The sequence below is a fragment of the Saccopteryx bilineata genome, chromosome 9 (assembly GCF_036850765.1).
Source record: "Saccopteryx bilineata isolate mSacBil1 chromosome 9, mSacBil1_pri_phased_curated, whole genome shotgun sequence".
Classification (NCBI taxonomy): domain Eukaryota; kingdom Metazoa; phylum Chordata; class Mammalia; order Chiroptera; family Emballonuridae; genus Saccopteryx; species Saccopteryx bilineata.
Genome location: NC_089498.1, coordinates 23,728,205 through 23,743,027, shown reverse-complemented (window position 1 = coordinate 23,743,027; position 14,823 = coordinate 23,728,205). Strand labels below are relative to the sequence as shown.

The following is a 14,823-nucleotide window of genomic DNA, read 5'->3' as shown; positions in this document are numbered from 1 at the left end:
ACAAGTGCTGGCGAGGATGTGGGGAAAACGGGACCCTTGTTCACTGTTGGTGGGATTAACTGGTGCAGCTGCTATGGAAAAACAGTATGGAGGGTCCTCAAAAACACTAATTTGAGGACAAAAACACTAATTGGTAAATCTATATTCACTGTAGCATTATTTACAATAGCCCAAATATGGTAGCAACCTAGGTTTCCATTGATAGACAAATAAAGAAGATGTGATATATACATACATATATATACAATGAAATATTATAGAGCCATAAAAAAGAATGAAATCTTGTCATTTGTGACAACATGAATGGACCTAGAGGGTATTATGCTAAGTGCAATTAGACACATACTGTATGATTTCACATATATGTGGGATCTGAAAAAACAAACAAACAGATAAAACAGAAAGAGAGAACAAACTGATGGTTGCCAGAGGGGAGAGTGAAAAAGTGAAGGGGATGGAGAGGTACAAACTTCCAGTTATAAAATAAATGTCATGGGATATATTGTACAGCACAGTCAGTAATACTGTAATAGCTTTGTACAGTGACAGATGGTTACTAGACTTACCGTGGGGACCACATCATAAGGTATATAGGAGTTGAGTCACTGTGTGTCCTAAAATGTAATGTTAAATTACACCATGCAATTATATGGGCAAAGAGAAGGCTAGACAATGTTCATCCTCTAAAATAAAAGTCTAAAGTAAGTAAAAAATCAAACCAAAACAAACAAAAAAAACCCCAACAGCCTTGGCCAGATGCTCAGTTGGTTAGAGCATCTTCCCAATCCGATCTACAGAGGTTGCTGGCTTGATTGCCGGTCAGGGCACATACAGGAACAACAGGTCGATGTTCCCGTCTCTCTCTCTCTCTTCCCCTTTCTCTTTCTCTAAAATCATCAATTAAAAAATTTTTTTAACCCCCCCCCCCCAAAACAAAAAAACACCTAACAACAACAACAAACCCAGACATTTTCTTTCTTTCTGTTTTGGAGACTAGAAGTCTAAAATCAAGGGCTCCCTCTGAAGGCTCTGGGTGAGGGCCCTTCCTTGCTGTTTCCTAGGTTCAGGTGGCTCCTGGAAATTCCTTACTTTGTAGTTGTCTCACTCCTATTCTGCCTCTGTCCTCACATCATCTACTTCTGTGTGTGTCTCTCTTCTTACAAGGACACCAGTCATTGGGTTTAGGGCCCCAGTTAACCCAGCATAACCTCATCTATTTAATTACATCTGTAAAGATCCTTTTTCCAAACAAGGCTACTGAGGCTCCAGGCCGGCAGGAATTTGGGGGCCACGCTTCAACCCACTATAAGTGGTCAACTACCATTAGATTAAAAAAATCAAAGATAGAGCAGAGATGCTTGTTTGTGCCGGGTGCGCAGGAATGGTGGAAGGCCGAGAGGCTGCTGGGAAGCCCAGCTGTGAGCTGTCTCTGGAAGAAAGCTCAGGAAGGCCAGAAGTAGGACCATGGCAGGAGGGGAGGAAGAGGATTCCAGCTGGAGTTCCTTCATCCGGGATTTGGGTTTAAGACCCGCTGTGGGATGGCTGCGAGGCCGGGTGGGAGGAGGGAGGCTGGAGGCTGGTAGAACCCGCTGCTCCCTACCCCCCCCCCCCCCCCCCCGGCCGAACTGCCGGCCTGTGGACCACTGACTCTGGTGACAAATATTTCTGGAGATTCTGAAACAACCTCCTTGCTCAGGATGGATTCCCCTCAGGAGGAATATTGAGCTGTTATCCTCATCTGTTAGGAGGGCGGCGGTGCAGGTCTCCCCGCCCCCCCCCTCCACCTCCCAGCCCCTCCCGATCAGCTGCTCCGGGCGGGGCTCCTGGCTTTTCATCTTCCTGTGCTAAGCTTGGGTCACACATGCCCATAGAACAGAATTTAACTCTGATATGGAGACGTTATAACTTGTTTAAGAAGAGTCATGTTCTTATACAGGAGGCACGGGAGGGCGGCGGGCGGAACCCTGTGGTCTGGCCAGGGGCTGCGGATTCCTGCCCCCGGCTCCAGACCTATCTATGGCTCGGGGACAGCGCTGCGTCGCTTGCCTCCCTGGCTGCAATACTGATGCCTGTCAGCAGAAAATTCGCCCCAGCCCTCCACCTCGGCCTCCCTACATTCATTAACTAACAGAACATTTGCATTTGCATTTTCTTCATGATAGGCAGTGAGTGAGGAATTCAGTGGGGCTTAGGGCCCAGCAGGGGAGAGAAATGGGAACCTACTAACGAATGATTGTTTCATTATAGCAGTGAAGCACAGGTCCCATGGCTTTTGAAGGTGTAAGAGACAAAGTCTGGTGGTGAGCCAGGACAGAGAGCTGCTGCGCTGGGGCCTGCGTCCCCACCAGCACCCTTGGCCAAGCAGGGCTTGAACCCAAATTCAACAAGTGTGACGCCAGACCTCTGCAGGGAAATAGACCTAGTGTGCCCAAGATGCTCCCTGCAGTGGGGCCCTCTTCAGACACCCTCATTTCCTCTCCACCACTTCTCCCTCTGCACCATTTTTCCGATGGGTGAAGTGAGGCCTAGGGAGAGAAGCTGATTTGCCCTCTAGGTCCCACGTTAGTAAGGAGAAGCCAAAGCCAGGTTTCCCAGCACCCTGCGTGGGCCTGCCCGTGTCCCCACAGACCAGTCTCTGTGAGCCAAAAAATTAGACACAAAGCTGCTCTGTTCACCGAGAATTCCATTGTCCCTATTGTTCTCCACTAGGGACATTCCTGCATTGGTAAAAAAGGGACTGGTTCAGCCTTAGTCCTGGCAGTGGATCAACTGTGTAAGAGGGGAGACAGAGGGAGTTAGAAGTCTGAGATTTTAAGGAGCTCCCAGGCTGAGCTGAGACAGAGAGTAGATTAGATGCTCAGCACACTGCCATCAGGTCAAAGGAAGAGGGGCACCAGGGATCTGTGGGGCACAGAGGGACAGCCCCCTTGGAGACGGGGCTGCTGGAGCAAACAGGGGACTGACAGCCTTCTGTGGGTTCAGGGCAGCTTGTGAAAGAGTCTGAGGCAGGGGTCGGGAACCTGTGGCTCACGAGCCAGATGTGGCTCTTTTGATGGCTGCATCTGGCTCGCACACAAATCTTTAATAAAAAAAATAACATTAAAAATATAAAACATTCTCATGTATTACAATCCATTCATTTCCTACCGCTCACGTTCATGACACGGGTCATTCGGGTCATTGTATGGCTCTCACGGAATTACATTTTAAAATATGTGGCGTTCATGACTCTCTCAGCCAAAAAGGTTCCCGACCCCTGGTCTGAGGGGTTTGGGGCAGGGGGGATGGGGAAGGGGAGGTAGGGAGAGGGAGATTAGGTGGGTAGGTAAAGGGGGAAAGGCGTTCTGCTCAGAAAACAGTAGGTGCAAAGGGACTGAAACTAGTTAGCCTGGGGGGTGGGATGGCAGGGCTGGGGCCTGACCCTCTGGTGAGCTTGGATCCCTGGAGCCAAAGATCAGGAGGGGAGGGCCATATGTCCTATGGGAGAAAGACTGTTCTAACCTCTTTGAGGACCCACACCCCTTAGGAGGCTGAAAAAAGCAGAAAACCTTTCTCTTTCCCCTCAAATGCAAATGTCTACTTACATACAATATTTTTAATTTATAAATATTTTTCCTTTTTTAAAAATTGTGATAAAATACACAGCATAAAAATGACCATTTTAAAACACTTTGTGCAATTCAGTGACTTTAAGCATATTCACTATCTGTTTTTCAGAATTTTTTCTTTATCTCAAACAGAAGCTCTGTACCCATTAAACAACCCCCTTTCTTCCCTCTCCTCAGTCCCTGGCAACCTCTATTCTTTCTGTCTCTAGAATTTGTCTCTAGAATTTGCCTGTTCTAGGTATCTTGATATATATGCAGGTTTTTTAAAGACTTTATTCATTTTAGAGAGAGAGAGAGAGAGAGAGAGAAAGCGCACTTGTGCACAAGAGAGAGAGAGAGAGAAAGAGAGAGAGAGAAGGAGGGAAAGAGCAGGAAGCATCAACTGCCACATGTGCCTTGACTCGGCAAGCGCAGGGTTTTGAACCGGCAACCTCAGTGTTTCAGGTCAATGCTCTTATCCACTGCATCACCACAGGTCAGGCAATATTTATACAGTTTTAAAAGAAGAACTTATTGAGGTAAGATTGACATGCAGTAAATAAACTATACAAAAGTGCACAATTTGCTAATTTTTGAATATATAAACCATAACTTAGATAATGACTATATTAATCACTACTAAAAGTTTCCTGGTGCCTTTTGAAATTCCTCCCACCTCACTGCCCTCCCCACACAAGCACTGGTCTGCTTTCTCTTTCTACAGATTAGTTTGGATTTTCTAGAGTTTTACATAAATGAAATTACATGGTATGTACTCTTTCTTTTGGGAGGTCTAGTTTCTGCATAATTATTTTGAGTTTTATTCCTGTTGTTCTGTGTATCAGTTGTTCATTCTTTCCATCATGAAGTATTCTGTTGTATGGACCTACCATAATTTTTTTAATCCACTGTCTGCTGATGGACACACATTGTTTCCAGGTTTTGGTGCTAGCAAGCAGAAATACAGTGAAATCTTGTACATGGACCTTGTGTCCTGCAACTTGCTGATCTCATTTATTAGTTCATCTTCTTCCCAGTTTTATGGGGAAAACATTCAGTTGGTCACCACTTAGCCATAAATTTCTCCTAGATGCCCTTTTCCAGGTTTGAAGAAATTCCTTTCTATTTAGAATTTGCTGAGGGTTTCAGTCAGGAGTGGATATTTTATCAAATTTTATCAAGGGGGACCAAGTCTTCTGCATCTACTCGGGTGGCCACAGGTTTTTCTAATTTGTTTGCTAACAGTGGGAAATTTACAATGATTTGTTTTCAAATAAAGGCCAACCCTTCATTTCTGATACTGCATGTGATTAGGTTAGGACTGGGTTTTCAGTTTCCTGCGGAGCATTATGAGTTTTGTCCCTCACTGAGAGAGGACTTTGGGCCCAGTCATCGGGGTAGAGGGAGGGAAGGGCAAAGGGTAAGGGTGGGGAGAGCATGGGCAGTCAGACACCGCAGCCTGGGCTTGCCCAGGTGAAGCCCCACGTGAGCTGTGAGCCGTGAGCCGGCCCAGGTGAGCCTCCCAACAAGAACAATGAATGCAGGTGAGACCGTGGGCTCGGTGAGCAGCCCTTGCACCTCCAGGAATCTCAGTCTCCGTCTCAGCTAAACAGAACTGGTGGTGCCGGGCCATGGGCCAAACTGCGGCCAGTCTGCGTGCCCCACAAGGGAGCCCCTTCTAGGAAATGAAGGTAATGAACCTTTCTCCTAGGACTGCTGTATTCCATCAGCCCATGGTGACAAGCCATTTAAGGAGATGAGACGAAAGTGTCCAGCGTTCGAACCCTGATGCTCCCCTTATTGGCCTTTTGACCCTCTGCCAGTGGTTAAATCTCCATAAAGCAGAGATGAGACCACGAGATGTGGGGTGCGGATAATCGGTGTCATTGCGTGGATGAGCGGGCGAGTGAGCGGCAAGCGTCTGGCACAGTGTACGGCACGTGGGAAATGCTAGGTGATGTGTGGGCATCTCACAGGTGCTGAGAGCGTGCTGGGAGCCAGTGTGGCTGCGGTGGAGACTGTTACGGAGGTGGCCAGAGGGGGAAATGCAGCAATGAAGTTTGCAGTGGCGTGCGTTTGAGTGGGGCTGCCTCCAGGGCCGCATGATCACTGTGCCCAGGTACCAGTGGGGTGGGGGCTCAGAGCTAGAGCTAGAATCGGAGCCCAGAGGCCCCTGGTTGTTCTGAGCTGTTTGTACCATTCCAGAAAGTGACAGATCTCCCCGGGATTGATGCTACCTCTGGCTCCACACTGAGTGTAGGAGCTGAGAAAGGAATCAAGTAGCCAAGGAAACTCCTGGTGGGTTCTCTTCTTCCCCGTCCTGGCCTTGTGCTCAGTTTTCCTCCAACTTCTCTGGCTAGGGGGTGTTTAGCTGACCTATTTCTCATTCTCTGTTGGCACTTAAGCATCTGGCCCAAATGTCCAACTCCTTCACTCAGATTTTGTTCCCCAGATGTTAATAGTTTCCTGTGAGCCAAGCCAGCCCCAGGCTTGGAGACAGTGATGAGGCCAGAACAAGGCTCTGCACCCTGGAAGCCATTCTTGTTGGGAGATAGCACACAAGAGAATGGTTAAGGTAATGTCAGAGTGGCCAGTACCGGGCAGAAGTGCCACCTAGGGTGTGACCTGGGAGTCAGAGGCAGCAGTTTTAGGATTTATTTTAAGTTGCAGATGCCAAGATTCTCCTGGAAATGAAGAATGGAATTGTGTTCTTCCTTCCTTCATCTCTGTCTTTCGGGATTTGGGGAGTCTCTTGTTTAAAAACACATTTGAGGGGTTCTCAGAACTAGAAGAAGGGTTGGTGTCTCTTATCCACTATTGTACCCATTTCCTAGCTGCTATGGAGTCGGTGGGGCTGGCGTGATCAGCACACCCCATGTCCTTCTTCAAGCCACCTTGCCAGGGATACTTGAGAGGTTACACTCCCCCCCACCCCACCCCAGGGGTGAAAGCCCAGCCTGGCCTCAGGGTGCAAAGACTCTGTGGTGTTATTTAAAAATGCTTTGGAGCCTCTAAGACCTCCCCACTCCCTCAGTCCCGAGAGAGCTTTTCTTTTAGGTGATAACAAACCATCTTGGCTCTCCTTCTGGGGAAGCCACTCCCAGACGGGCCATGCATTCTGTGCTTTAGAACTTGGGGTTCTGGGATGAGAGAGTTCTTTCCTTCCAGTGCCAGTGTGATTTACTCAATCATACAGCAAATGGGTGGTAGAGCCAGGCCCACTAACCACTCACAGCTCGAAGACACCAACGTCCCCGTGGTGGCCCCACTGCTGAGCTCCCAGATCTAGCTTCATCTCAGGTGAGGCCCCCCACCTCTACCTTAGTTATTCCAGTGACCACCCCCTTCTCTCAAGTAGAATAATTCACACTGAAGTATGAAAGATGAGCAGCTCAGAGACAATGTATCTTGAAAAGAAGATGCTTGTTAATACAAATAAAATTTAAAAAGTTTTTTTCCATTGATTTGATAGAGAGAAGTTTCAAGTCACTGTTCTACTGAATTGTTCCATTTAGTTGTGCACTTGGTTACTTCTTTTTTTTTTTTTTTCTGGTAGAGACAGAGAGAGTCAGAGAGAGGGACAGACAGAAAGGAAGGGAGAGAGATGAGAAACATCAATTCTTTGTTGTGGTTCCTTAGTTGTTCATTGATTGATTTCCCATTTATATGTGCCTTGACCGGGGCTACAGCAGACCGAGTGACTCCTTGCTCGAGCCAGCAATCTTGGGCTCAAGCGGGTGAGCCTTGCTCAAACCAGATGAGCCCATGCTCAAGCTGGTGACCTTGGGGGTCTTGAACCTGGGTCCTCCGCATCCCAGTCTGACACTCTATTCACTGCGCCATCGCCTGGTCAGGCTTGGTTGCTTCTTATATGTGCCCTGATTGTGGGATCAAAGTCTTGACCTTGGTGCGCTCAGTCCACTAAGCCACCTGGCTAGGACCAATTATAGTTTTTAATTTGATGGACTTTTTGTCAGGAAGATAAAGTGAGTTGGGAAAATGAATACAGTGCAATTCTGTTTTTTAAGGGCATTCAGGAGCCAATAATCAGCAGATTCCTCGGCTTTCTGAAGGATCAGCTTCCCCACCCCCATTTCTGCTTCTCCTCAACTCCTCTGCTTACAATCAGACCACACAGAGTTGAGAAATGTGCCCGGTGTCTTCCCCAGGTTCTCACACAGCAGGGCCTGTCCAAGGTGTGAGTCACTGGAGGGGAAGCTGATTCAGCTCAAGAAATAATTTTGCCAAAAGTGCAATTTTTTTTAAAGAGCAGACTGGTGGTTTGAACTAAGCTCCCTAATATGTGGCTTATTTCTCAGAAGAGTGGAGAATTGTGTTTGATTTAGTCCATTTCCACACCATTTTCCAAAGGGTTGGCGTCATTGATTGGCTCAGGAAGGTCTGTGGTCTTGGTCTGGGGACAGAAGGGGAGGCACTCCTGAGGAATGGCAGCCACCCTGAAGGGCCTCACCTGATCTGTGCCCTTACCATCTGGGGGGCCTTGGGCAGCCCATTTACTTTCTCCCAGGCACAGATGCCTCTTCTGGAAAATGAATGGAACTGGATATTGCAGAACCTTGCTCCTCAGTGTGCTTTGCAAACCAGTAGCATCTGCAGTATCTGGCAGCTTGCTGGAAATGCAGAGTCAGAGACATTCTCATTTTAACCAGATTCCCAGGCCATTTGTATGCACATCACAGTGTGAGGACCCTGCTCTGAACCAGACTCACTGAAATGTGGTCCTTAATCCAGCATACTAGCATAACAACTGAAGAAGCTGGTTAGAAATTCAGGTTAACGGGCCCCATACGTACAGAATCGTAGACTGAATCCTATGGCTAAGAGCGGAGCCTGGGAGCAGGTGCTTTAACAGCCTCCCTGGGTGATTGTTAACAGACACTGACCTTTGAGAAGCCCTGAAGCTCAGGCCTGACGTGGATTTGAGCTGAGGCTTGGCTGTGGAGCAGCTGTTGTCTGAAGAGTTTGTTCTGCGCTGCTTTGCGGCCTCTTGAAATGCACACAGGCCAGTAGTTTGTAGCGATACTGTGATGTTTTGTCCTGATCTTTGCTCTGCCAAAGAGCAAGCTGATGTTTAAAGGGAGCTTAAGTGAGTTGCCCAAGGTCTTTCTATCTCACAGTATCCTCCGCAGCACATGTTTTTGGCAGTCAATGAGCTGTTATTACAAGGGTAATAAAACTCCCTGTAAATGTTTAATGTTACCTGCTTATAAATCACAGGCTCTTGGAACAAGAGCTGAGGTAGATCTTGTGGGTCTGCATCAAAGCTCAGGAGCTTGTGAACTTCAGCTCTCCTGGTTCACTGTTTAATGTTTAGATTAGATAATACATTCATATGGTTTAAACATCCTGTAAAAAAGGACCAGAGTGTAAGTTTTTCTTTTTTTTTTTTGTATTTTTCTGAAGTAAGAAGTGGGGAGACAGAGAGACAGACTCCCACATGCGCCCGACTGGGATTCACCTGGCATGCCCACCAGGGGGCAATGCTCTGCCCATCTGGGGTGTTGTTCCATTGCAACTGGAGCCATTCTAGCGCCTGAGGCAGAGACCACGGAACTTTGGCTGTGAGGGGAAGAAACAGAGAGAAAGGAGAGGGGGAGGGGTGGAGAAGCAGATGGGACTTCTCCTGTGTGCCCTGGCCAGGAATCGAACCCAGAACTTCCACACACTGGGCTGTGCTTTACCACTAGGCCAACCTGCCAGGGCCTGAAAGTTTATAACCACCCACTACCCTCCTGCCCCAGGCAACTGTTTTTTGTTGGATCTAATCCAATTAAAGCAGATCCTTAGGAAAACTTCAGAATCTCCTGAGACATGGCTGCCCTCTTGACCCCCTGAATCTCTCAGCTTGCAGTACATGCATTTTCCAATTCACTTTATCACCCTGACAAAAAGTCCATCACATTACAGGTTTATTTGGGTTAGCATGCATCTTTTTTTTTTTATTTCTTTTTATTTTTATTATTATTATTATTTTTACAGGGACAGAGAGAGAGTCAGATAGAGGGATAGATAGGGACAGACAGACAGGAACGGAGAGAGATGAGAAGCATCAATCATCAGTTTTTTGTTGCAACACCGTAGTTGCTCATTGATTGCTTTCTCATATGTGCCATGACCGTGGGCCTTCAGCAGACTGAGTATGAGTAACCCCCTGCTCGAGCCAGTGACCTGGGTCAATGCTAGTGAGCTTTTTGCTTAAGCCAGATGAACCCGCACTCAAGCTGGCAACCCCAGGGTCTCGAACCTGGGTCCTTCCGCATCCCAGTCCGACGCGCTATCCACTACGCCACCGCCTGGTCAGGCTGCATCTTTTTTTTTAAGGATACCTCATTTCTGGGAGGTTCAGAGCTGTCAATCTTTCACACTTTAGTGTGAATTATCCTAATCCAGGGTCTCTTTATGCATATACAAGCAAAAAATATATATATAATATAATATAATATAATATAATATAATATAATATAATATAATATAATATATATAATATATTATATATATAAGGTTTACCGGAAAGTTCTGTCCGTTTCTATCACAAGTTTCGACACGTAAGCACATTTATTTGGTGCATGTGTGCCTCTCTCTTTTTTTTTTTTTTTTTTTTTGGATTTTTCTGAAGCTGGAAATGGGGAGAGACAGTCAGACAGACTCCCGCATGCGCCCAACCGGGATCCACCCGGCATGCCCACCAGGGGTGACGCTCTGCCCACCAGGGGGCGATGCTCTGCCCCTCCGGGGGTCGCTCTGCCACGACCAGAGCCACTCTGGGGCAGAGGCCAAGGAGCCATCCCCAGCGGCCGGACCATCTTTGCTCCAATGGAGCCTTGGCTGCGGGAGGGGAAGAGAGAGACAGAGAGGAAGGAGGGGGGGTGGAGAAGCAAATGGGCGCTTCTCCTATGTGCCCTGGCCGGGAATCGAACCCGGGTCCCCTGCATGCCAGGCCAATGCTCTACCGCTGAGCCAACTGGCCAGGGCCGCCTCTCTATTTTTATCACTTAATGTATACATACTGATGTAGCAAATTAACTAAAACAAAGTTGATTCACGTTAGTCTTATGTGTGAAGCAATAGTGTACCCATGGCTACTGATAAAGTTCATTTACGCCTCTGTAATTGTTACGAATTTCAACAAGGAAGAAACGCTACAGAAGCATGTCTGTCGCATCCACCATATTCCCTGGACTTAGCACCCTCCGACTATCACTTGTTTTTGTCCTTACAAAATTTTTTGAAGGGCAAAAAATTCAAAAATGAAGAAGATATCAAACAAGCACTGGTTCAATTTTTCGCATCAAAAGATAAAACATTTTTCAAAAATAGGATATACAAATTGCCCTCACGCTGGCAAGAAATCATTAATAATAATGGCAATTATATTATTTAATAAAGTTTATTGACGGTAAGAAAAATTTGTATTTTGTTTTATTCCAAAAACAGAAACTTTCCAGTAGACCTTATATATATTATATATATATAATGCTTTGCTGTTTCTGCTAAACACATTTTACAAAATTGAATACACCCTGTTCTTTGCCTAGCTTGTTTCTCTGGCCATATATCATGATATTTTTATTGTGGGCTGAGCACATTGGTTGTTTCCAGGCCACTGCCACCGACACTGTACCTGTGGCGTTTTGCAGGTGCATATTATCTATGTATGATAAATTCCCAGAAATGAGATTGCTAAATCCCTGCATGTGTAATTTCAAGAGATATTGGCAACTTGCCTTTCCTAATGTTAGTACCATTTATCCCTCTGCCAGTTTTGGATGAGAAGTTATTGATTTCCCACATCTGCGCCAATGCGTTAACTTTGTCTTGTTACTGGATTTTTACCAATCTGATAGCTGAGAAAACAGTGACTCAACTGAGTCTTAATTTAAATTTGTTCTCAAAAGTTTTAATCTTGTAATATGTTTAAAAGGACTATTTTTCTCTCTCTCTCGACTGTCTTACTCATATTCTTTGCTTGTTTTGAGATTGTTGCCTTTATCTTTTGTTTTGGGGAGCTGTTTACCTACTGGGGAGATTAGGCTTTTGCCATCGATATAAGTTGCATCTGTTTGGTATTTAATTTTTATTTTGTTGATGGCTTGTTTGTTTTGTATGGCCAAGTTTTTATTTTGATGCAAATTGTTAGTCATTTCTTTTATGGCTTCTGAATGTTGAAATACAGATTCAAAGATTATCTCCCCTTCAAAATAATAGGACAGGTCCTTTATTTTTTCTATTTTACATTCACATTTTTTTTTTTTTTTTTTTTTTTTTACAGAGGCAGAGAGAGACAGGGACAGACAGACAGGAACAGAGAGAGATGAGAAGCATCAATCATCAGTTTCTCGTTGCGCGTTGCAACTTCTTAGTTGTTCATTGATTGCTTTCTCACATGTGCCTTGACCGCGGGCCTTCAGCAGACCAAGTAACCCCGTGCTAGAGCCAGCGACCCTGGGTCCAAGCTGGTGAGCTCTTTGCTCAAGCCAGATGAGCCCGCGTGCGACCTCAGGGTCTGGAACCTGGGTACTTCCGCATCCCAGTCCGACGCTCTATCCACTGCGCCACTGCCTGGTCAGGCACACATTCACATTTTGATCCATTTGAAATTCATCCTGATGTTGCAGGGCCATAGATCCAACCCCCCCAAGATGGTTATCTTTGCCCTGCTGAAGCTACTATATCATAAGCTGGTTATCACAAGCTCTTTTCTCATATGTATATGGGTCTATTTCAGAACTTGTTATTTTTTTCCATTGGTTCCTCTGTCCATGTTCATTCATATTTCCACTGTTTTTCATACTAAGTTCTTTCTACACTATATAAAACTATTTTTAACATATGAAAGCACTACTTTCGTATCTCTAGACCAGCAATTCTCAACCTGTGGGTCGCGACCCCAGCGGGGGTCTAACGACCAAAACACAGGGGTCGCCTAGTTCGACCCCTGCCGGGGTCGCAACCCACAGGTTGAGAACCGCTGCTCTAGACCTTTTTCAGACTATTCTTGTTTGTTTTTCTCTTTGAACTTCAAAATCTAATGTCTAATTACGCACGTGTTGGTGTTTTCATTGAAATTGCTTTAATAGCCCTGGCTGGATAGCTCGATTGGTTAGGGCATCTTCCCGAGTGCAGAAGTTGCCAGTTTGATCCCTGGTGAGGGCACATACAGGAACAGATCGATGTTTCTGTCTGCCTCTCTCTCTCTTCCTTTCTTTTTCACTAAAAATCAATAATAAACCTTACAAATAAAAAGAAATTGCTTTAATAAAAAACTGAAGTATAACACACATACAGAAAAGTGAAGAAACTGTATGTATCCATTTTTTTTTTTTTCTTCATTTTTCTGAAGCTGGAAACAGGGAGAGACAGTCAGACAGACTCCCGCATGCGCCCGACCGGGATCCACCCGGCACGCCCACCAGGGGCGGTGCTCTGCCCCCCAGGGGGCGATGCTCTGCCCATCCTGGGCATCGCCATATTGCGACCAGAGCCACTCTAGCGCCTGAGGCAGAGGCCACAGAGCCATGCCCAGCGCCCGGGCCATCTTTGCTCCAATGGAGCCTTGGCTGCAGGAGGGGAAGAGAGAGACAGAGAGGAAAGCGCGGCGGAGGGGTGGAGAAGCAAATGGGCGCTTCTCCTATGTGCCCTGGCCGGGAATCGAACCCGGGTCCTCCGCACGCTAGGCCGACGCTCTACCGCTGAGCCAACCGGCCAGGGCTGTATGTATCCATTTTGATGAGTTATCACAAAGTGAACACAGAGCAAAATGAATTATTACCCAGATCTGGACCTAGAGCATGACCAGCGTGCAGGAGCATCCCCTAAGACTCCAAATAGTTACTCCACCAGCCTCTTCAGAAAGGTAATCATCATCCCTGTTTATTATGTTCTGGATTGGTTTTGCTTTTTTTTTTTTTAACTTTACATACTTGAATGCTTTTGCATCTGGCTTCTTTGGCTCAACATTAAATATATATTTTAAAATTTTTATTTTTTAATTATAGCTGACATACAATATTATATTAGTTTCAGGTGTATAACCCAGTAACTAGACATTTATATAACTTACAAAATGATCACCCCAATCAATCTAGTATCCATCTGACATTCTACATATGATACTTATTACAATATTATTGACTAATTCTCTATGTAGTACCTTACATCCCCATGACTAGACAACTACCAATTTGTACTTCTCAATCCCTTCACCTTTTCCACCCATCCCCCCAACTCCCCTCCCCTCTGGTAACCATCAAAATGTTCCCTGTATCTGTGAGTCTGTTTCTATTCTGTTTGTTTGTTTAGTTTTGGTTTTTAGATTCCACATATAAGTGAAATCATCTGGCATTTGTCTTTCTCTGACTTGTTTCACACAGCACCCTCTAGGTCCATCTGTGTGGTTGCAGATGGAAGATTTTGTTCTTTTTCAGGCTGAGTCACATCTCATTGTATATGTGCACCACTTTTTCTTTGGCTCAACATTGTATTTATGAAGTTTATTTATCAATTCTCTTATTGATGGATATTTAAGTTGTTCCGGTTTGGGCTATCACGCATGGCTGTTGGTGCCCATACATACACATTTCTGTTGGATATTTACTTATGAGAGGATTTTCTGGGCCATGAGATATGTATGTGCTCAACTTCAGAAAATATTACCTAACTCTGTAGCTGGGTAACAATTTGCCTTCCTTCTGAGTAGTGTCTGAGAATTTCAGTTATTCCCTCTTCTTGCAATGCTTGGTTTGAAAGTTACTTTTGTTCTGGTGTTTGTGTAATGGTAATGAATTGTGATTTTTTTAGTTTTCACTTCTCTAATGACTAATGAAGTTTAGTGCTTTAAAATATATCATTATTGGCCATTTAAATATCCTCTTTTGTGAAATGTATTGGAATTGTTTTAAATTTATGCATTAACTTTAGAGAATGGACATATATATAATGTTGAATCTTTCTATCTAGTAACATGTTATATCTTCCCAGTTGTTTAAATCTTCTGTGTCCTTTAGTATTGTTCATAGTTTTTTTATAATATAGCTTTCATACTTTTGATAAGTTTATTCATAGATGTTTTATCATTTTGTGGAGTCTTTTCTAACTGGCTATTGTCTGTAGACATTTCTTAGTTGATTCTCTTAAATGTGCAAATCTTAAAATCCTATCTATAAATATGAATAATTCTTTAATTTCCTTGAGATATAATTGACATATAACATGTTGG

At 45.0% G+C, this 14,823-nt stretch overlaps 1 protein-coding gene across 7 annotated transcripts in view; it reads left to right on the top strand.

Moving 5' to 3' along the window:
* The window catches only part of IL34 (interleukin 34), a 77,753-nt gene that overhangs the window by 20,660 nt on the left and 42,270 nt on the right, over positions 1-14,823 (top strand). The window contains exon 1 of one of the 7 annotated variants that reach the window (XM_066243777.1): positions 5,080-5,100. The exons of 5 other annotated variants lie outside the window; for them this stretch is intronic. The gene's annotated coding sequence lies outside the window, so the exon portion shown is untranslated. One more of the 7 variants, XM_066243775.1, reaches the window with a different exon arrangement.